General features: G+C 43.3%; 1 protein-coding gene and 1 pseudogene across 1 annotated transcript in view; one reads left to right on the top strand and one right to left on the bottom strand.

Moving 5' to 3' along the window:
• Nucleotides 1-23,309, top strand: part of LOC139276125 (NXPE family member 3-like) — a 742,865-nt gene that overhangs the window by 675,752 nt on the left and 43,804 nt on the right. The gene's annotated exons all lie outside the window — the stretch shown is intronic.
• The window catches only part of LOC139276132 (zinc finger protein 229-like), a 28,335-nt pseudogene continuing 15,136 nt past the window's right edge, over nucleotides 10,111-23,309 (bottom strand).

Here is a 23,309-nt window from a genome sequence, read left to right as displayed (position 1 = left end):
AAACAGAGACAGGGTCGAGTGTAATATAAACAGAGGTAGGGCCTAGTGTAATATAAACAGAGACAGGGTCTAGTGTAATATAAACAGAGACAGGGCCTAGTGTAATATAAACAGAGACAGGGCCTAGTGTAATATAAACAGAGACAGGGTCTCGTGTAATATAAACAGAGACAGAGTCTAGTGTAAAAGAAACAAAGACAGGGTCTAGTGTAATATAAACAGAGACAGGGTCTAGTGTAATATAAACAGAGACAGGATCTAGTGTAATATAAACAGAGACAGGGTCTAGTGTAATATAAACAGAGACAGGGTCTAGTGTAATATAAACAGAGACAGGGCCTAGTGTAATATAAACAGAGACAGGGCCTAGTGTAATATAAACAGAGACAGGATCTAGTGTAATATAAACAGAGACAGGATCTAGTGTAATATAAACAGAGACAGGGCCTAGTGTAATATAAACAGAGACAGGGTCTAGTGTAATATAAACAGAGACAGGGTCGAGTGTAATATAAACAGAGGCAGGGCCTAGTGTAATATAAACAGAGACAGGGCCTAGTGTAATATAAACAGAGACAGGGTCTAGTGTAATATAAACAGAGACAGGGCCTAGTGTAAAAGAAACAAAGACAGGGTCTGGTGTAATATAAACAGAGTCAGGGCCAAGTGTAATATAAACAGAGACAGGTTCGAGAGAAATATAAACAAAGACAGGGTCTCGTGTAATATAAACACAGACAGGGTGTAGTGTAATATAAACACAGACAGGGTCTAGTGTAATATAAACAGAGACAGGATCTAATTTAATATAAACAGAGACAGGTTCAAGAGAAATATAAACAGAGACAGGGTCTAGTGTAATCTAAACAGAGACAGGGCCTAGTGTAATATGAACAGAGACAGGGCCTAGTGTAATATAAACAGAGACAGGGTCTCGTGTAATATAAACAGAGACAGGGTCTAGTGTAATATAAATAGAGACAGGGTCGAGTTAATATAAACAGAGACAGGGTCTAGTGTAATATAAACAGAGACAGGGTCTAGTGTAATATAAACAGAGACAGGGTCGAGTATAATATGAACAGAGACAGGGTGTAGTGTAATATAAACAGAGACATGATGTAGTTATTGAATCACAGAGTCGAAGAATGATACATTTCAGATCGTGTACATCCAGCCCACTGGTGCCTGTGCTGGAACTCATGTGAAAGATCTAACCAATTATCCCACTCCACCTGCTCCTTCCCAATAGCCCTGCATTTTTTCCAATTCAAGTACTTACTCAATTCCCTTTAGAAACTTATTACTGAATCTGCTCCTGGCACCATTTCAGGCCATGTATTCCAGATCATAACAGCTCACTGCGTACTTTCTTTCCTCATTTCGCCTCTGATTCTTTCGCTAGTTAAAACTGTGTCCTCTGGTTACACACCCTTCAGTCTCTGGAAACTAGTTAAGAACAGAAGAGCATAAGAATTGGAAGCACTTGGAGTCTGCTCTGTCACTCGATAAGATCATGGATTATCATCGACCTCAATTCTACTTTCAGGCCTGTTCCCCATAGTCCCGTGATTCCCCTAGAGTCCATAAATCTATCTACCTTAGCCTTGGATATACTCAATGATTCGGCATCCACAGTCCTTTTAGGTAGAGAATTCCCAAGATTCACAACCCTCTGAGTGAAGACATTCCTCCTCAACTTGGTCTGAAAAGGCATACCCCTTATCCTGACACTATGCCCCCTATTTCTGGATTCTCCAGCCAGGGGAAGCAACCTCTCAGCATCTACCCTGTCAATCCCCCTCAGAATATAATATTTTTCAATGAGATCCTCTCTCATTCTTCTAAACTCCAGAGAGTATAATCTACTCAATCTCTCCTCATAGAACAACCCTCTCATCCCAGGGATCAATCTGGTGAACCTTCGTTGGACCGCCTCTGTGGCCTCACCAAAGCCCTGTACAATTGTAGTAAGACTTTTTCACTCTTGTACTCCAAACCCCTTGCAATAAAGGCCAACATGCCATTCACCTTCCTAATTGCTTGCTGTACCTGCATGCCAACTGTGTGTTTCCTGTACGAGGACACCCAAGCCTCTCGGAACACCCAACATTTAACATTTTCTCACAACTTAAAACATTCAGTTTTTCTGTCCTTCCTACTAAAGTGAATAACCTCACAGTCCCCCACATTATGCTCCATCTGCCACCTTATTGCCCACTCTCTTAACCTGTCCATATCCTTTTGCAGATGCTTTGTGTTCTCGGCACAGCTTACTGTCCCACCCATCCCAGATACTGCTCCTGATACCCAGCACCTCTCGATACTGCTCCAGATACCTGTCATCTCTTGAACCACTGCATCAAGATTTCGAACAAATGACTGGGCTGAGGCCCATCTTGGATTAAAAACATGAGGACCACTGTGTCACCATCAACAGCAGCAAGTCAACAAGGCTTCTGCGACTGCACCTTCTAAACCCATAATCTCCACCATGTAGAAGGACAAGGACAGCAGGTCCATGGAAAGACCAGCACCTCCAAGTTCCCCTCCAAGTCACACACCAGCCTGACCTCAGCACATAGACTGCAGCATGGTTCAAGAAGACAGCGGCTCACCACCATCTTCTAAAGGGGCAATTAAGGATGGGCAATAAATGCCGACCTGGCTCGCCCACATCCCGAGAATGAATGAAGAAATAAAGAATGAACTCACAGTGAGAAAGGAGCTGCAGAACTGCCGACACCATCAGCTTTAAGAAGACGTTTCCCTTTGGAGATCAGATTGCCCATTGAGTTTGATTAAACTGATGTTAAAGTAACAATGCTGCTTTGCCCCGTGACAGTAACAGATTATCAGAATATTTCCCATAATTTGAAATCGAATGTCAGACTTGGATGTCTTGTAGATTCATCTTTTAAAAAGTTGTGGGAACTCTGTTCTAAGCTGGATTCCACCCAGTTCGTAACAAGTCCTCAATCAGCTTGTCTTGTCATTGAGGTATCAAGGACTAGGCACACGGTGTTTAAAAGAAAGCTGATTGATTTATTTGACATTTATACAGATTATCAAACTATAGCCCAGTTACAGGCAGAGACAAATCCCAACTTCCAGAATTAACATAGTTCTGTCTTGGGTGTAATTAACAGCAGAATCCAACCCCTGCAGTCAGTTGTGAACTTGTTGGTGTTTCAGGCGGTCGGATGATACAGTGAATCCCTTCACACACACGGAGCAAGGAAACGGTCTTTCCTTCGTGTGAACTCGCTTGTTGTGTACCAGCAAGTGGGATGACTGAGTGAATCTCTTCCCACATTTGGTGCAAGTGAACAGCCTCTCCCCAGTGTGAACTCGCTGGTGTATCTGGAGACAGACAAATAGAGTGAATCTCTTCCCACAGACAGAGCAGCTGAACGGCCTCTCCCCGGTGTGAACTCGCTGGTGATTCAGCAGGTTGGATAACTGAGCAAATCCCTTCTCACACACAGCAGGTGAATGGCCTCTCCGCAGTGTAAAATTGTTGATGAGTTTCCAGCTGGGACGGGTAATTGAATCTCTTCCCACAGCCCTCACATTTCCACGGTTTCTCCATGGTGCGGATGTCCATGTGTCTCTCCAGGTTGGATGATCAGTTGAAGCCTCATCCACACAAAGAACTAGTGTACAGTTTCTCCCCACTGTGAATGGTGCGATGTTTTTTCAGGATTTGTAACTGATTAAAGCTCTTTCCACAGTCAGTGCACTGAAACACTCTCACTCGGGTGTGTGTGTCTCGGTGATTATCCAGTCACACTGATGTTTGAAATCCTCTCCCACAGACAGAACAAACAAACATTTCTCCTTCCACATTCAAAAGCCGATGATATTCTGGTCCTGATGACTTGAGTGACTCTGTCAGATCTTGATGTGATGTTTGGTTTGAGTTTCTCATCTGTAAATCCTCCCCTTCTAATACCCTGTAAAATGAGTTTACAAAAGTCATCACTGTAAGTACAAGATAGAAATTCACAACAGACAATTCTAGTTTCTATGCAACGTTTCTTCACATGCCCGGAATCATTTAACCCAGTCTGTTAATTGCTTTCAGCTACTGGACTTAACGTGTGCCCCACAGCATTCCCTCACCTTCGATGTGTGAATAGAGCATCACGCCTGCAAATCTGGTTTTCAATTTACTCAGCAAATGTATTGAACAGAAGATGAACAAGTAAACAGATCATGGCCTAATATTACAGCTCTATATTCACAGGAGAAAGTCTATTATCTAACTCCTCGAGTGGACAAAATAAAGATCCAAAATGCAAGAGTCCCTCGAATCCTTTATTAAAACATTTCAAATCTTGCCCAGTTCCTTCCTTATTGCAGAATTATCCCTCCCTATGGGAGTCGATATTGGTCAAAAACTACCAATTGTAAATTTGTAACCAGCCAAAGTGGATAACCTCACATTTTCCCACATTATACTCAATCTGCCAAATTTTTGCCCACTCACTTCACCTGTCTATATCCCTTTGCAGATTTTGTGTGTCCTCCTCACAATTTGCTTTCCCACCCATATTTGTATCAACAACAAACTTGGCTGCATTACACTCAGTCCCTTCATCCAAGTCATTAATATAGATTTAAATAGTTGAATGTGGGGTTAATCATGCTTTAGTTGTTATTTGCCACTTAATGTATGTGTTGAATTTGTTCAATGTCTGTCAGCTTCTGGTATAGTTTATTAACATGGGCTCATTCTGTATCTCTCAGTCTCTGGTATGGTGTGTGAGTATGGGATTCATTCTGTAGCTCTGAGTCTCTGGTACTTTGTGAGAGTATAGGATTCATTCTGTAGCTCTCAATCTCTGGTACGGTGTGAGAGTATGGGATTCATTCTGTAGCTCTCAGTCTCTGATACTGTGTGAGAGTATGGGATTCATTCTGTAGCTCAGTCTCTGGTATGGTGTGAGAGTCTGGGATTCATTGAGTATCGTTCAGTCTCAAGTATTGTGTGAGTGTCGGATTGATTTTGTCTCTATCCATCTGTGGTACTGTGTGAGTGTGGAATACATTCTGCATTTTTCAGTCTCTGGTACTGTTAGTGATTGTGGGATTCATTCTGTATCTCTCAGTCTGAATCTTCCTGAGACTTTTGGATGGGTATGTAATGTGTAGATAAGTCTCCAATCTGGGGTATATGATGTGGTTTTATTCTCTATCTTTCAGATACTATTTGTCTATTCTCTCTGATATTTGATTTGTCACTAAGGCTGCACAATTGTGAGATTAGCATAGTGGCTTTCCAGCTGATAATGGGTGTGTTTTTGGACTGGGATTGATGGATCCACCTGTGAATGGTATTGAGTTGTGGTGAAATGTTAACAACTTCTGTCTCTCCTGCTCTGTTTGATTGCTGGATTGAAAATGTATATCTGCAAATTGGGATCATTGCAGGACTGACTACTTCTGCCGTCTGTGAGTGTGGAATTGATAATCAGCAAAGAATTACTAAAAAAATGATTAAGAAAGGGAGACTAGACTATGAAAGTAAACTAGCACAAAATATAAAAACAGATAGCAAAACTTTTTATAGGTATATAAAAAGGTAAAGAGTGGCTAAAGTAAACATTGGTCCCTTAGAGGACGGGACCGGGGAATTAGTAATGGGGAACATGGAGATGACAGAAACTCTAAACAAATATTTTGTATTAGTCTTTACAGTAGAGGACACTAACAATATCCCAAAGGTGAATTGTCAAGGGGCTATGGGGGGGTAGGAACTTTACATAATCACTAAGAAGGTGGTACTCAGTAAGATAATGGGACTAAAGGCAGATAAATCCCCTGGACCTGATGGCTTGCATCCTTGGGCCTTAAGAGGAGTAGTGGATGCACTGGTTGTAATTTACCAAAAATCCCTGGATTCTGGGGAGGTCCCAACAGATTAGAAAACTGAAACTGTAACACCCCTATTTAAAAAAAAAAGAGGCAGACAAAAAGCAGGAAACTATAGACCAGTTAGCCTAACATCTGTGGTTGGGAAAATGTTGGAGTCCATTATTAAAGAAGCAGTAGCATAACATTTTGAAATGCATAATTCAGTCAGGTAGAGACAGCATGGATTTATGAAGGGGAAGTCATGTTTGATAAATTTGTTGGAATTCTTTGACGATGTAATGAAGAAGGAGGATGTAATGAAGAAGGTGGATAAAATCCAGTGGATGTGGTGTATTTGGACTTTCAGAAGTCATTTGGCAAGGTGCCACATAAAAGGTTACTGCACAAGATAAAAATTCATGGGGTTGGGGGTATTATATCAGCATGGCTGATATAAAGGATTGGCTAATGAACAGAAAACAGAAAGTCAGGATAAATGGTTCATTCTCGGGTTGGCAATCAGTAACTAGTGGGGTGCCGCAGGTTTCAGTGCTGGGAACCCAACTATTGTCTTGCTACAGTTGCACAGGGTATTGGTGAGTCCACACCTGGAATACTGCATGCAGTTTTAGTTTCCATATTTACAAAAGGATATACTTGCTTTGGAGGCAGTTCATAGAAGGTTCACTTGGTTATTTCCGGAGATGAGGGGGTTGACTTCGGAGGAAAGGTTGAGTTGGTTGGGCCTCTACTCATTGGAATTCAGAAGATTGAGAGGTGATCTTGAGAGGGAAGAAACAAGACACATGTTGTGTGTGTGTGTGTGGATACACCTTGAAACAATCGTTCAGTCTGTGAGACTCGTGTATCCACCTGACTCAACACTGTAAATGTGGGGACAGTGGGAATGGATGCTGTTGTACATGGAAAGTGATTCAGTCGCTCATCTCACCAACTGACATTCGAGGAGTTAGATAACAGACTTTCTCCTGTGAATATATAGCTGGTTTATTGGGCTGTGATGTGTTTACTTATTCACCTTGCTAACTCTAAATCTTTGCCAATTATTTGATGTGATTGGTTTACATGTACGTATTTTTAAAAATATGTTTGCTGAGTGGATTAAAATTTAAAATTGAAACCGGGTTTGCAGGCGTGATGCTCCATTCACACATCGAAGGTGAGAGAGATACTGTGGGGCACATGCTAAGCCCAGTATCTGAAGGTGATTAACAGACTGGGTTTTGTGTTTAGTGATCCTGGGCATGTTACCAACACCTTCCCTGGATACCAAGGCTAGGAGAGGCACTCTGGAAGGTATGGGGAACTGGGACTTGTCCCAGAGAGTAACCGAAGATATAAGAACTAAAATAATCCAGAGTTAGAAAGGAGAAAAGGCCCAAAATGGAAGTCAGTAACAGGACATCAATTTGTCCCCACTTATTTTGGAGGCATCAAATATCGACACACTGTTATTTGAAATATCAAAATATTAAACTTCAGCCCAGTTATAGGGGTTATTAACATCAGCAGAAACAAACCCCAACTGACAGAATGAACACGATTCAGTCAGGATGCGATTAATAGCAGTAATAAGAATAGAGTCCAACCCTTGCAATCACATGTGAACTTGCTGGTGTCTCAGCAGGTCGGATGATCGAGTGAATCCCTTTTCACACTCAGAGCAGGTGAACAGCCTCTCCCCAGTGTGACTGTGACTGTGACAATGCATTTCCAGTTTGCAAAGTTGGGTTCAGTTCTGCACCCGCTGTGCGCAGAGTGACAATAAAATCAATGAGCTGCTAATTTTCTCTGCTGGATAATGGGCCTTTTGCGCTGGCCCAATAGGGTGAGCCTGGGCTGGCCCAATAGGGAGAGCCTGAACTGGCCCAATAAGATGAGCCCGGACTGGCCCAATAGGGTGAGCCCGGGCTGGCCCAATAGGGTGAGCCCGGGCTGGCCCAATAGGGTGAGCCCGGGCTGGCCCAATAGGGTGAGCCAGGTTGGCCCAATAGGATGAGCCTGTGCTGGCCCAATAGGGTGAGCTGGGCTGGCCCAGAGTCACAAGACAACAATTAGCACAACAAGGCTCCCTTTCAGGGGCCACTGACCTGGGCACCAATATGTGTCCAATCAAACTGACAGACATCCTGAAGCCCCGCCCCACCATTGTCCCTGCCTAGTCGAAGCTCCGAGTGGAGCGCTTACTTTGGGAGTCTCCTATTGGGCATATGGACAGCTGAATTTATAGAGTACACTCCATAATCCCTCACATTTAACAGTGTCAAAGGCCTTGGTCAGGTCAAAGAAGGTTGAACCAACCCCACAGTCACTGACACCAATCTCCTCCCATGTGATATAAATCGACATTTGTCACTGACACCAAGTGGATTGGGAAAATATGTTCAAGGGTAAGACTGTAGAAACACAATGGCAAACATTTAAGGAGATATTACATAACTCTCAGCAAAGATTTATTCAAGTGAGAAATAAAGATGCGAAGAGAAGGATGAACCATCCCTGGCTAACTAAGGAAGTAAAGGATGGTGTCAAATTGAAAAAAGGCATGTAATGTTGCGAAGGACAGTGGAAGGCCAGAGGATTGGGAAATTTTTAGAAACCAGCAAAGGACGACTAAAAAATGATAAAGACAGAGAAGATAGCAAATGAGAGCAAACTAACAAGAAATATAAAAACAGACAATAAGAGCTTCCACAGGAATATAAAATGGAAACGAGTTGCTAAAATAAACATTGGTCCCTTAGAAGATGAGACTGGAGAATTAATAACGGGAAACACGGAAAGGACAGAGACTTTGAACAAATATTTTGTATCGGTCTTCACGGTAGAGGATACTAAAAACATCCCAACAGTTGATAATCAAGAGCTAATGCGGGGGGGGGGGGGGTAACTTAAAACAGTCACTGTCACTAGAGATTAAGTACTAATCAAACTAATGGGACTAAAGGTGGACAAGTCCCCTGGACATGATGACATGCATCCTCGGGTCTTTAAAGAAGTGGCTGCAGAGATAGTGGATGCATCGGTTGTAATCTACCAAAATTCCCTGAATTCTGGAGAGAACCCAGCGGACTGGAAAACCGCAAATGTACATCCCGAATTAAGAAACGAGGGAGACAGAAAGCAGGAAACTATAGACCAGTTAGCCTACCATCTGTCATTGGGAAAATACTGGAGTCCATCATTAAGGAAGTAGTAGCAGGACATTTAGCAAATTATATTGCAGTCAAGCAGAGTCAGCATGGTTTCATGAAAGGGAAATCATGTTTGACAAATTTCCTGGAATTATTTGAGGATGTAACAAGCAAAGTGGATAAAGGAGAACCAGTTGATGTCATATATTTGGATTTCCAGAAAGCATTCCATATGGTGCCACACAAAAGGTTACTTCACAAACTCAGAGTTCACGGGGTTGGGGGTAATATATCAGCATGGATAGAGGATTGGCAAACTAACAGAGAGTCAGGATAAATGGATCATTTTCAGCTTGGCAAACTGTAACTAGTGGGGTGCTGCAGTTATCAGTGCTGGGGACTCAACTATTTACAACTAATATAAATAACTTGGCTGAAGCAGCCGATTGTAACAAAGTCAAATTTGCTGATACAAAGATAGGTTGTGAGAGGACACAAAGAATCTACAAGGTGACATAGATAGGCTCTGTGAGTGGGCAAAAATTTGGGAGATGGACTATAATGTGGTAAAATGTCAGGTTATCCATTTTGGTAAGAAAAATAAAAAAGCAAATAATTATTTAAATGGGGACAATTACAAAATGCTGTAGTAGAGGGATCTGGAGGTTCTTGTACATGAAACTCAAAAAGTTAGCATGCAGGTACAGCAAGTAATCAGGAAGGCAAATGGAATGCTGGCCTTTATTGCAAGGGGGATGGAGTATAAAAGTAGGGAAGTCTTGCTACAACTGTATAGGGCATTGGTAAGACCACACCTGGAGTACTGTGCACAGTTTTGGTCTGGACTTGTCTATATTCCCGTGCCGATGGGATTGTTACACCAGACGGGAGGGGCAACATTTGGGGACACTGATTCCCCACCAATTCCCATTCCCCTTCTTTCTGGTGGATAATGCAGGGGCCACTGTGTGTAATGTGCAAGTCAGTAAGAATTGTCAGCAAGCTCTTTGTAATTGGAGATTTTATTCAGTGGAAAGTTTGACACAATTGGAGATTTTGTACCAAAGTTCAATTTAGAATTAAAGTAAAAGTTCATAATTTTATTGCAAAGTGAATTTCTGTTAAGAGTTTCTGAATTAAGGGGAAAGATAACACACAGCATTTCTTAAGTGGACACTGCAGCCCCAAGAACACAATCAGCAATCTATCTCGAATATTAAAGTCCAGCAAGTTATAGGGTTATTAACATCAGCAGAAATAAACCCAAATGTCAGAATGAACATGGTTCAGTCGGGATGTGATTAAAAGCAGCAACACCAGCAGAATCCCACCCCTGCAGTCACTTGTGAACTCGCAGGTGTGTCAACAGGGTGGATGACTGAGTGAATCCCTTCCCACATTCAGAGCAGGTGAACGGCCTCTCCCCAGTGCGAATTCGCTGTTGTGTCAGCAAGTCGGATGATTGAGTGAATCCCTTCCCACGTTCAGAGCAGGTGAACAGCCTCTCCCCAGTGTGAAATTGCTGTTGTCTCAGCAGAGTGGATGACTGAGTGAATCCTTTCCCACACTCAGAGCAGGTGAATGGCCTCTCCCCAGTGTGAACTCATTGGTGTGTTAGCAGGATGGATGACTGAGTGAATCGTTTTCCACACACGGAGCAGGTGAACGGCCTCTCCCCAGTGTGAACTTGCTGGTGTTTCAGCAGGTTGGATTGCTTAGTGAATAGTTTCCCACACTGAGAGCAGGTGAATGGTCTCTCCCCAGTGTGAACTCGCTGGTGTTTCAGCAGGTCGGATGATGCAGTGAATCCCTTCCCACACTCAGAGCAGGTGAATGGCCTCACCCCGGTGTGAACTCGCTGGTGCGTCAGCAGGCTGGACGAACCAGTGAATGCCTTCCCACACTCAGAGCAGGTGAAAGGTCTCTCCCCAGTGTGAACACGCCAGTGGGTGACAAGTTGGGATGACTGAGTGAATCCCTTCCCACACTCGGAGCAGGTGAATGGCCTCTCCCCAGTGTGACAGCGTCGATGCATTTCCAGCTCAGATGGTGATCTGAATACCTTCCCACAGTCATCACATTTCCACGGTTTCTCCGTGGTGCGGGTATCCTTGTGACTATCCATGGTTGGACAATCAGTTGAAGCCTCGCCCACTCACACAACACGTTTACAGTTTCTCTGCGCTTTGAATGGTGCGATGTTTTTTCAGGCTGTGTAACTGGTTAGAGCTCTTTCCACAGTCAGTGCACTGGAACACTCACTTGGATGTGTGTGTCTCGGTACCTTTCCAGTCAGGATGATAATTGAAATCTTTTCCCACAGACAGAACAGACAAACATTTCTCCTTCCACTTTCAAAGACCGATAATATTCAGGTTCTGATGAATCGACTGCCTCCGTCAGATCTTGACCCGATGTTTGGTTTGTGTTCCCTGTCTGAAAATTTCCCCTTCTAATAAGCTGTAAAAGGAGATAACAAAACTCATCACAGTAAGTACAAGACAGAAATTCAGGATAGACACATCCAGTTTCCATGGAACATTCTTTACTCTCTCGTTCTTCCAAAGCTGTCCCACACATTGTCCCTCCTGCTGTGCTGAAATCCAAACCCATCGCACATTTCTAGACTGTTTCTCCTCCACATCCAGTTTTCACCACCAATTCAGGCTGGGTTCAGGTCTACACTCACTGGTTCCCCATCCCCCTCCTCCCCAGAATGTACTGACACTGGCTGGGTTCAGGTCTACACTCACTGGTACACTTCCTTCTCCAAAAGAAGTGGACTCTGGCTGAGTTCAGTTCTACACTCACTGGTTCCCCTCCTGTGAGTGTGGTGATTCTGGCTGGGTTCAGTTCCACACTCACTGGCTCCCCTGTGTTCGGTTCTGCACTCACTCGTTCTTGGATCTCTCCTCTCCTGAAGGTGCTGATTCTGATTAGGTTCAGTTCTGCACTCACTGGTTCCCCTCCCTCCCCTAATGGTGCTGACTCTGGCTGGGTTCAGTTCTACAGTCACTGGTTCCCCTCCCTCCCCTAATGGTGCTGACTCTGGCTGGGTTCAGTTCTACACTCAATGGTTCCCCTCTCCCTCCCCTGAAGGTGCTGACTCTGGCTGGGTTCTCTTCCAGACATTGACACCACTCACTTTGTTCCTGCACCAAGATGGTCGCGCATGCGCCTTGCTACTCACTAAACCAAGATGACGGAGCGCTGAATCTGCCTTCCTGCATCAAGTTGGCCGCAGTTAGCCTGGGTCTGTGACCGGGAGAAATCCCCGAAACTGCAACCGGCGATATTCCGGTTATTATTCCGGGTTTTCGGCGAGCACCGGTTGTTTATGAAGTCTCCCCGGCTCCCCGCTGGTCCATTACTCCGCTCCGTCCCGCTGAAAAACGCAACTCTGAGGCGCCTGTCCAAAACGTGTCGCCTCCGCCATTACAGGCAACGCGCATGCTCCAAATCCAGCCAGGACCCGCGCCTGCGCACTGAGCTCCTGTAGTCTGATGAGGCACATTCTCCCCGCGGGGAATGCTGGGTGAAAATACCGCCATTAGAAGCACGTGTTATTGAATGGAACATGATTTACTGAGATTGCATTGGTCACTGAACCATGTTCATTCTGGCAGTAAGACTTTGTTTCTGATGATGGTGGATTCACTCTGGAGCATCCACGATGCTGAGAATGACATAAGTGGCACGTTTACTGAGTTGGTCTTACCGCATGAGAAGGATCCACAGCCAGCTAGGGAATGGAAGACCAGCAGGAAGAGTAGTACAAAGAAAGTAGTGCAAGGGTCCCACCTGGTCATCCCCCTGCAAAACAGATACACTGCTTTGAGTGCTGTTGAGGGAGATGACTCATCAGGGGAGAGCAGCATCAGCCAAGTTCATGGCACCGTGGCTGGCTCTGTTGTACAGGAGGGCATAAAAAAGAGTGGGAGAGCGATAGTGATAGGGGATTCAATCATAAGGGGAATAGATCGGCGTTTCTGCGGCTGCAATCGAGACTCCAGAATGGTATGTTGCCTCCCTGGTGCAAGGGTCAAGGATGTCTCCGAGCGAGTGCAGGACATTCTAAAAAGGGAGGGAGAACAGCCAGTTGTCGTGGTGCACATTGGTACCAACGACATAGGTAAAAAAAAGGGATGAGATCCTACGAGACGAATTTAAGGAGCTAGGAGTTAAATTAAAAAGTAGGACCTCAAAAGTAATAATCTCGGGATTGCTACCAGTGCCACGTGCTAGTCAGAGTAGGAATCGCAGGATAGCACAGATGAATATGTGGCTTAAGCAGTGGTGCAGCAGGGAGGGATTCAAATTCGTGGGGCATTGGAACAGGTTCTAGGGGAGGTGGGACCAGTACAAACTGGACGGTCTGCACTTGGGCAGGAACGGAACCAATGTCCTAGGGGGAGTGTTTGCTAGTGCTGTTGGTGAGGAGTTAAACTAATATGGCAGGGGGATGGGAACCAATACAGGGAGACAGAGGGAAACAAAAAGGAGACAAAAACAAAAAACAGAAAAGAGATGAGTAAAAATGGAGGGCAGAGAAACCAAAGGCAAGAAACAAAAAGGGCCACTGAATATAAAAGCGCTGCAGGAGAGGTAAAAACTAAAAATCATGGTTTAAAAACGAGGATGAAAACACTCTACCTAAATGCATGCAGCATTCGAAATAAAGTAAATGAGTTGACAGCACAAATCATTACAAATGGATATGATTTGGTGGCCATTACAGAAACATGGTTGCAAGGTGGCCAAGACTGGGAATTAAACATACAGGGGTATCTGACGATTCAGAAAGATAGGCAAGAAGGGAAAGGAGGTGGGGTAGCTCTGTTAATAAAGGATGATATCAGGGCAGTTGTGAGGGATGATATTGGCTCCAATGAACAAAATGTTGAATCATTGTGGGTGGAGATTAGAGATAGTAAGGGGAAAAAGTCACTGGTCGGCGTAGTTTATAGGCCCCCAAATAATAACTTCATGGTGGGGCGGCCAATAATCAAGGGAATAATGGAGGCATGTGAAAAAGGAACGACAGTAGTCATGGGGGATTTTAACCTACATATCGATTGGTCAAATCAAATCACAGGGGGTAGCCTGGAGGAGGAATTCATAGAATGCATACGGGACTGTTTCTTAGAACAGTATGTAACAGAGCCGACAAGGGAGAAAGCCATCTTGGATCTGGTCCTGTGTAATGAGACAGGAAAAATAAACGATCTCCTCGTAAAAGATCCTCTCAGAATGAGTGATCACAATATGGTTGAATTTGTAATACAGATTGAGGATGAGGAAGTTGTATCAGAAACGAGGGTACTATGCTTAAACAAAGGGGACTACAGTGGGATGAGGGCAGAGTTGGCGAAAGTAGACTGGAAACAAGGACTAAACGGTGGCACAATTGAGGAACAGTGGAGGACTTTTAAGGAGCTCTTTTATAGTGCGCAAAAAAAATATATTCCAGTGAAAAACAAGGGCGGCAAGAGAAGTGATAACCAGCCGTGGATAACCAAGGAAATAAAGGAGAGTATCAAATTAAACACCAATGCGTATAAGGTGGCCAAGATTAGTGGGAAACTAGAAGATTGGGAAAATTTTAAACGACAGCAAAGAATGACTAAGAAAGCAATAAAGAAAGGAAAGATAGATTACGAAAGTAAACTGGCGCAAAACATAAAAACAGATAGTAAAAGCTTTTACCGATATATAAAACGGAAGAGAGTGACTAAAGTAAATGTTGGTCCCTTAGAAGATGAGAAGGGAGATTTAATAATGGGAAATGTGGAAATGGCTGAGACCTTAAACAATTATTTTGCTCCCGTCTTCACAGTGGAAGACACAAAAACAATGCCAAAATTTGAAGGCCACAGGAATGTGGGAAGGGAGGACCTTGAGACAATCACTATCACTAGGGGAGTAGTGCTGGACAGGCTAATGGGACTGAAGGTAGACAAGTCCCCTGGTCCTGATGAAATACATCCCAGGGTATTAAAAGAGATGGCTGAAGTTATAGCAGATGCATTCGTTATAATCTACCAAAATTCTCTGGACTCTGGGAAGGTACCAGCGGAATGGAGAGCAGCTAATGTAACGCCTCTGTTTAAGAAAGGGGGCAGGCAAAAGGCAGGTAACTATAGGCCGGTTAGTTTAACATCTGTAGTGGGGAAAATGCTTGAAACTATCATTAAGGAAGAAATAGTGGGACATCTGGATAGGAATAGTGCAATCAAGCAAACGCAGCATGGATTCATGAAAGGGAAATCATGTTTAACTAACTTACTGGAATTCTTTGAGGATATAACGAGCATGGTGGATAGAGGTGTACTGATGGATGTGATGTATTTAGATTTCCAACAGGCATTCGATAAGGTGCCACACAAAAGGTTACTACAGAAGATAAAGGTACGCGGAGTCAGAGGAAATGTATTAGCATGGATAGAGAATTGGCTGGCGAACAGAAAGCAGAGTCGGGATAAATGGGTCTTTTTCCGGTTGAAAATCAGTGGTTAGTGGTGTGCCACAGGGATCAGTGCTGGGACCACAACTGTTTACAATATACATAGATGACCTAGAAGAGGGGACAAAGTGTAGTGCAACAAAATTTGCAGACGACACTAAGATTAGTGGGAAAGCGGGTTGTGTAGAGGACTCAGAGAGACTGCAAGGAGATTTGGATAGGTTAAGCGAATGGGCTAAGGTTTGGCAGATGGAATACAATGTCGGAAAGTGTGAGGTCATCCACCTTGGGGAAAAAAACAGTAAAAGGGAATATTATTTGAATGGGGAGAAATTACAACATGCTGTGGTGCAAAGAGACCTGGGGGTCCTTGTGCATGAATCCCAAAAGGTTAGTTTGCAGGTGCAGCAGGTAATCAGGAAGGCAAATGGAATATTGGCCTTCATTGCGAAAGGGATGGAGTATAAAAGCAGGGAGTTCTTGCTACAACTGTATAAGGTATTGGTAAGGCCACACCTGGAGTACTGCGTGCAGTTTTGGTCATCTTACTTAAGGAAGGATATACTAGCTTTGGAAGGGGTGCAGAGATGATTCACTAGGCTGATTCCAGAAATGAGGGGGTTACCTTATGATGATAGATTGAGTAGACTGGGTCTTTACTCGTTGGAGTTCAGAAGTATGAGGGGTGATCTTATAGAAACATTCAAAATCATGAAAGGGATAGACAAGATAGAGGCAGAGAGGTTGTTTCCATTGGTGGGGGAGACTAGAACTAGGGGGCACAGCCTCAAAATACGGAGGAGCCAATTTAATACCGAGTTGATAAAAAATTTATTCTCCCAGAGGGTTGTGAATCTGTGGAATTCTCTGCCCAAGGAAGCAGTTGAGGCTAGCTCATTGAATGTTTTCAAGTCAAAGATAGATAGATTTTTAACCAATAAGGGAATTAAGGGTTACGGGGAGAGGGCGGGTAAGTGGAGCTGAGTCCACGACCAGATCAGCCATGATCTTATTGAATGGCGGGGCAGGCTCGAGGGGCGAGATGGCCTACTCCTGTTCCGAATTCTTATGTTCTTATGATCTCAATAACCCGTGTATGTGGGCTGGAGATAAATATCCGGTATAAATATTGAATAAATCAGCTTTGTTTCAAACACAGTGTGTCGAATATTTGATTTCTCCATAATCAGAGGAGACTAGTTGATGTTCTGTTACCCACTGTTCCATTTTAGGGCTTTTTCTTACTCTAACTTATATCACTTCTCACCTAGTTCGCCTTCTGTCATATCAAACCTCAAAGTTGTTCCGTTTGAGTACATGACTTGTGGTTGTAGTAGGCTTAACTGCAGTGTCTCACTTTAAACTCAGCTACAATCCTTTGAACAACCCCGTTATTGAACTGTCTTGCATAACATTTGAAATCCGTTATTTCTGTATCAGTTTACCCGTTTTTGGAACCGATTTAATTTAAAGAACTCATCCGCACATTTTGCATGTGATAGCCTGTGAAATATTCTAATATTTGTAATTGCCATTGTCACAATCTCCGTTCCCTAGCCACTGACTCCCCAACTCTCCCCAACTTCTGTCTGATGCTGAACCAGACTGTTCGCAACCTTGGTGTTATACTTGACCTTGAAATAAGTTTGTGACCATATATCTGTAGCATAACTAAGATTGCTTATTTCCACCTCTGGAACATCGCCCGTCCACACTATTGCCTCAGCTCATCCACTGCTGAAGCCCTCATCCATGCCTTTGTTACCTCTGGACATGACTATTCCAACGCACTCCTCCCACATTCTACCCTACATAAACGAGAGTTGATCCAAAACTCGGCTGCCCATGCCTTAACTCGCAACAAGTCAAGCTCACCCGTTACCCCTGTTCTTGCTGACCTGCATTGCCTTCTGGTTAAGCAGTCAGTGGGTGGGGATTACTCTGTATCTGACCCGTGCTGTACGTGCCCTGGGAGTATTTGAGGCAGGGTAGACGGAGCTTTACTCTATATCTAACCCATGCTGTACATGCCCTGGGATACTGTAGACTGTGGTTTACTCTGCATCAACCCTGGTATTGTTTGGGACAGGATGGAGTGAGATTTACTCTGTATCTAAGCCGTGCAGTACTGGTAGTCATGAAATCAGTGGTAGAGAAAATGTTAGAATTGATTATTAAGCACGTGGTAACAGGGCACTTCGAAAGTAATAACAGGATTGGGCAGAATCAACACGGATTTATGAAGGGGAAATTGTACTTGACAAAACTGTTAGTGTTTTTTGAGCTTGTTGTTAGTGTTTCAGGCAGCGGGGTAACACCCATTTGGAATTTTGCATTCCTTACTGCGACTTTTGATCAGCTCACGCTTTCTGGAGTTTACTACTCAGCCTTTCTTGCCCTTGTTCCTTCATTTATCCTCTTTAGTTATTTTCATTATTTTGAATTATTTTGTTTAAGAGTATGATCCTTTAGGTTCTAGTTTCTTCTTTTTTGGTAAATTGGATTCTCTGATGCCCTCTGTTTATTGTGTCTGGACCACTGGGCTGTGTGTGTCGTTTTGGACACTGATGCAATGCTCTGTATATAGATTAAATCTGGGGTGGGGTTAATATGGGTAATACACGTTCTGTTCGAGCTTTCTCTTTTTAGTTGTTTGGGTATTCTCCTGTCCATTATTTGCTGTATCAGAGCTGCTGTGGCTTTGTGTGTCATTCTGGACACTGACACCTTGTTCTAATTTTATTCTGGATACTGGTGTATCATTCTATTTCTAGGGTTAGGGCCTTTGTTGTTTGGCACAGTGGGGTAATGTTCCTTTGGAACTTTCATGGAAGTGTTTTATTAATAATTAAATTGATGGTAAATTGAGATTAACCAAGAGATTACATTGATGAAACATAGAAACATAGAAACATAGAAAATAGGTGCAGGAGTAGGCCATTCGGCCCTTCTAGCCTGCACCACCATTCAATGAGTTCATGGCTGAACATTCAACTTCAGTACCCCATTCCTGCTTTCTCGCCATAGCGATAAGATTGGATTGTATATATATACAGTCCCTCTTTAGGGGTTGTTGGTTTAGGAAGGGTTATTTTTTAGGGGGGGTGGTTGGGTTTGTCAGTTAAAATTGGTTATTCGATGGGATGTTAGTTCCTTACTCTGTATTCAATTGATATTTGTGGAGTTAGGGAACGTAAGTAAGCCAATTGTATTTTTTGGATTTATTAATAATATTATTACCGGTGTTTTAAGTTAGGGATATTGTTAGCGTGAATGTTTTCTCAGAAGAATCACTCAACACTCAGAGTTGGTTGCAATGCCAATGCGGCCTTTATTTTTGCATGCGGGGAGGAAGCCTCAGGACTGGATCCAGGCACTTCTCTCCGCCGAACAAAGAAACTCATCGATATTTATATGTTTTACAATAGTTCTTTACAGTTACTCAGCCCACTTCGGCTGGACACAATCCAATCATAACGATTATAGATTACATATAGGTTTCTTTAACCCAATAGAATTCCCCTGATACCTCAGGAACTGCATGTTCGGTTTTTGTCAGCTCGGGCTGATTAATGACCTCGTTATGTGAGGCAGTTCTCCCCTTATCTCTGTTACTCGGGCTTCGGCTGTGTGAAATCACTGGTTCATTTTAATTATCTTGTATCCAAGGTATTCCTGGTAGTGGGCCCCACAGGGTCATTGCTCGGTCATTGCTCGGTCAGCCCCAGTTCATTACTTGACTAACGGGGTTCCCATCATGCTTGGGCAGCCATTTTATATGTGGCCGCTTTAAACTTATATGAGTTTAGATATATTCAGCAGGTGCCTAATGCCTAGTGTTTTGATATATTCAGCAGGTGCCTAATGCCTACAACAATTCCCTCCTTTCGGCAAAGGGACTAGTCCTAGTCCCCCTTTAACCGACCGCCCTACTTTTATTAGATTTTGTGCACGGCCCGATACTCCCTGCCTCAACGTGCTGGCCAGTCACGCGGTTTCAGGAGTCCCGGTTGCTTAAATCAAATTGACAAAGGCCAAATCCTCCTGCCCCTTTATTAGACAGGCTTGTTTAGTATTTGGGGACCGGTCATGGGTCCCTTTTCGTTGTGCATGGTGCTTGCATGCCTGGCAGGCCATTATGCCCCATGTTATTGCTAAGATCAATTGTATCCCGACCAGTATGTGTGAAATTATTCGAATCCAAGGATGGATGTTCACATTTATTCCCCAGTCCCAGACCTTTCTCCACCAACTCTGACTTTGTAAGTCTACATCGATATCTTCTTCCAGTACTTTGATTTTAGTTTTCAGTTGGTGGTAGAGCTTTACGGATTGACCCACCCTGAGCCTCAATTCTCGTAATACTTCGGTTAGATGTGGGTTAGGGACCTGATCTGGCTCGTCATAATCCTGCAAATGATCATGGAGCTGATCGGTTACCTCAATAACTTCAGACTTCCGGCGCCTAACCTGGGTGATATGTGCTTGCCCGATCATGACAGGTCATAGTGGTGTAAAGCAAAAGTTTGGCTGTGGTATAGGGCACTGCAGGTCATTATACTGGTATGAACGCTCAGTAGTAGAGACGCAGTATCTTCCTTTCCCTCCGTAGCCTGCCCTCGCAAAGTACATGTGTGCGGGCACTATTTCTAGTACACACCCGTCGGTTCGGTTAAACCCGCACTCGTCTAGCTCACCTCGGCCTACCGGGTGAGGGCATACTGTGATCTCCCCCCTTTGCTTGCATTCTGTTAGGGAAATTCCGGTAAGTATGTTGTTTCGACGAACGGCGGAGGTGGTGGTCAGATAGTAACGTATGGAGACATTTTCCCGTATTACTCTGATATTCTCTAGTTGGTACAGGGGGAACGGCCCTGAGTCCGACGTGGCTATAGGGATCATCAGGACTATCCCTATCCCAGTATTCCTACCCATCTGGCAATCTGGAATTGCTGGGTATACTCGGGTCAGTCTCTTCAGAGTACAATTATCCAGTGTCCCCCTCTGGTTAGCCAACTGAGCCAAATGTGAACTGTCTATCCAATCGGGTACTTCCCCGCGTTAGATCTGGTCGAGATTGTGGCGGATCTGTCCCACCATGCACAGACCATAAGCGTGACAGAGTTGCCCCTGTCTTTGCTTTCCTCTATCTTCTTTTTCTCTATCAATGAGGTGATTGATGGTTTTGGCATGAGCTTCCAGGACTGAGATGCCATCCAACTGGATTTCGGCACCCTCTTTTCCTAGGTTGGCTTGGTCTTCCTGGTTTTGCTCCACCCTCTCTAATAACCCCTTCATCACACCTCTAAGCTGTTCCACCCTCTCATTTAACCCTTGTATATCTATCGAGTTTACTACGGAGGTCCCTGTATTGAAACCGGTAGCAACATCATTAACTATTCCCCTCTTTATCCTGGAGGCTGACCCCTGTCCTCGGAATCTACTGGCACCCATTGCATCGGCAGCCTGCTGCATTACAACTTTACTTAATACATTGTACATCTTCCTAGACTGTTCTGTACAGTATTCCAGCATCTGGATGCCTGAAATATTGATCAGGACAGGCACAATTTCATGTTTAACATTATCATACAATAATTCCCCTTCGTTGTACATTACAATCCCATTCTCTGGTTCCTTAGTAGTTATGGGACAAGGTAGTTCCTCGGGCAATGTAGTGGTTCTTATGGGGCGCGGTGTCGGAGGGGGTGAGAAGCATACATACAATGATATTGCAGCCGCCCCCACCTCCTCGTAGTACCCACACAGCCCCACTCCCTTTTTGTGGATGACTGATTGCTGGGACTGTCCCGGAGGCGCACAAATTATGCCGAAAGTACATTCATCGGGCCCTTTGACATCCCTCCGTTTAATGCAGCTGCTCCTTATACCCGTGGAGCACTGTACACATACCCGGTTCTTATTAGGATTTACTTGTAACCATGCATTAAAATAAGTCCTGTCCTTGCTCCAATCCTTGGCTGCTGGGATGCACATTCCATCCGTTAAATTAAACAAGACTCCATAGTTCATGTAGTTGTTTATTTCCTGAATGCGCTGCAATCCGTTGGTATCATCCAGTGTTTGCATGGGTCTTGAGGTTCCCAGTATCATGAGTCCCCAGTGTCGAAGTCACCACTGCGGTCCCATCTTGGTGAGTGTTTTATCTGAAAATTTTAAACAGATAGCCTGGTCATCACCAGGTGTTAGGTTCTGGTCTACTTGTGACACTGTCACTCTGTGGAATCGAAGGTAAGGATTAGGTTAACCATATTCTTTATAGTCGTACCATCTCTATCACTTCATGTCCCTGTCTGGGCTGCCGTCGGTTTTGCGTTTGAGCCTGCTGTGCTCGAGCCTGCACAATGACCCATCTAAATATTATCCAAACTCCAATCAACACTAATGCCACCATTATTCCTCCAAACATCGCTGTCTGCTTTACCGTTAGGTTGGGTTTGTGGACTACACCTACCCACCGTGGGGTACATTGGCTCTATTGCCATAGGTGATGGTGCTATGGCTGCGCACTGCACTATCCGTCTAGTCCCGTTTTTTTTTTAAACATCTCTTCCAGCCTGTTTATCTTAGCTTTTAACTCTTGACCAGCTAGTTCCATTTTATTTTTATTCTGAATATCCCACCATTTCCTCTGTCTGTCAGGTGAGTCTTCTTTATTTTATTAAGAAATCCAAATTAATAATGTCCAGTATAAAACAGCTGTCAATGGAAAGGGTTAACTCCTTTACAGGTTTGTAAGAAAGCCTGATGTCATTACGTGACTTCACGTAATCATCCGAAAAATTCTTTATTTTTAAGTCTTTGTGTCTTCAAAACTTGCTTAGAAATTAGGAATCCTTTAACCAGCATAAATTAGTAAAGTGGTCATAATAAAAATCTTCTCATCAGGGAAGACGGCATTTTAGAGTAAACTCCAATGTTTTCTTAACTTCTAATTCAAGTACTTGCCAAAGAATTTAAAAAAAAATTGATTTAAAACGAGACCACACATTTTGAATAGCAATTTTGTTTACTGAAATTCAATTTTTAAAATTTTTTAAAATTTCTCTCTCAGCACAAAATCTAAACTTCTGTGCCAGTTCCATTTTGGAAATCTTTTCAAACTGCATTGAAACTTTCTCATAATTTAAAATTCGAATCCATGTAGAGTGTTTTTTTACCTCTTCCAATTTTTTTTTCTTCTAATTAAACCAATATCTTTTTCACAGCAAACATCAACTAGTATTTAGTAAGTTATGTCTTTTTTCATCACAAACACATTTGTTAATTTAAAATCATTTGTTTACTTTCAAAGTGGCGTCTTTATCTTTTTCTTTTCTCCATAGCTTTAAGGGTTTGAGGGCTGCTTTTCGTTATCTCAAAATGCTCCAGTTTCAAAGTCGTTAAAATATCTCTTCTAAACTGCTAAAGCTTGCTGTTTTTAACATTTTTCAAAAGTTCCTTTTACACCTTCGCAGATAGCTCACCACTCGCCCAGGAGTTTGACCTGATCAGATTTAATTTAATAATTTTTTTTTTGAATCCACCTCAGTATTTTCTGTGCCTTCTCTGAATATCTCAAAATCCCAATTCAAACTTTGTAATTTAAAACCCTTGTTTTTTTGAGCTAGAAGCTTTCTTAAAAGGCATTCTTTATCTCAATCCGAGACTAAATTTATGTCTTTCAACCCAATGTAATCAATTTTTTATCTTTTGCTCAACAAACCTATCATTTGTACATTTCCTAGCTCCGTAACTTATCATCCGAATAAATCCACACCTGCGTTTCTAACTTAAAATGTCTTAAAACTTCCCACATACAGGACAACAAT

The sequence above is a fragment of the Pristiophorus japonicus genome, chromosome 11, assembly GCF_044704955.1.
Source record: "Pristiophorus japonicus isolate sPriJap1 chromosome 11, sPriJap1.hap1, whole genome shotgun sequence".
Classification (NCBI taxonomy): domain Eukaryota; kingdom Metazoa; phylum Chordata; class Chondrichthyes; family Pristiophoridae; genus Pristiophorus; species Pristiophorus japonicus.
Note: the sequence above shows the minus strand (reverse complement) of the source record. Positions and strands in the feature narration are given on the sequence as shown.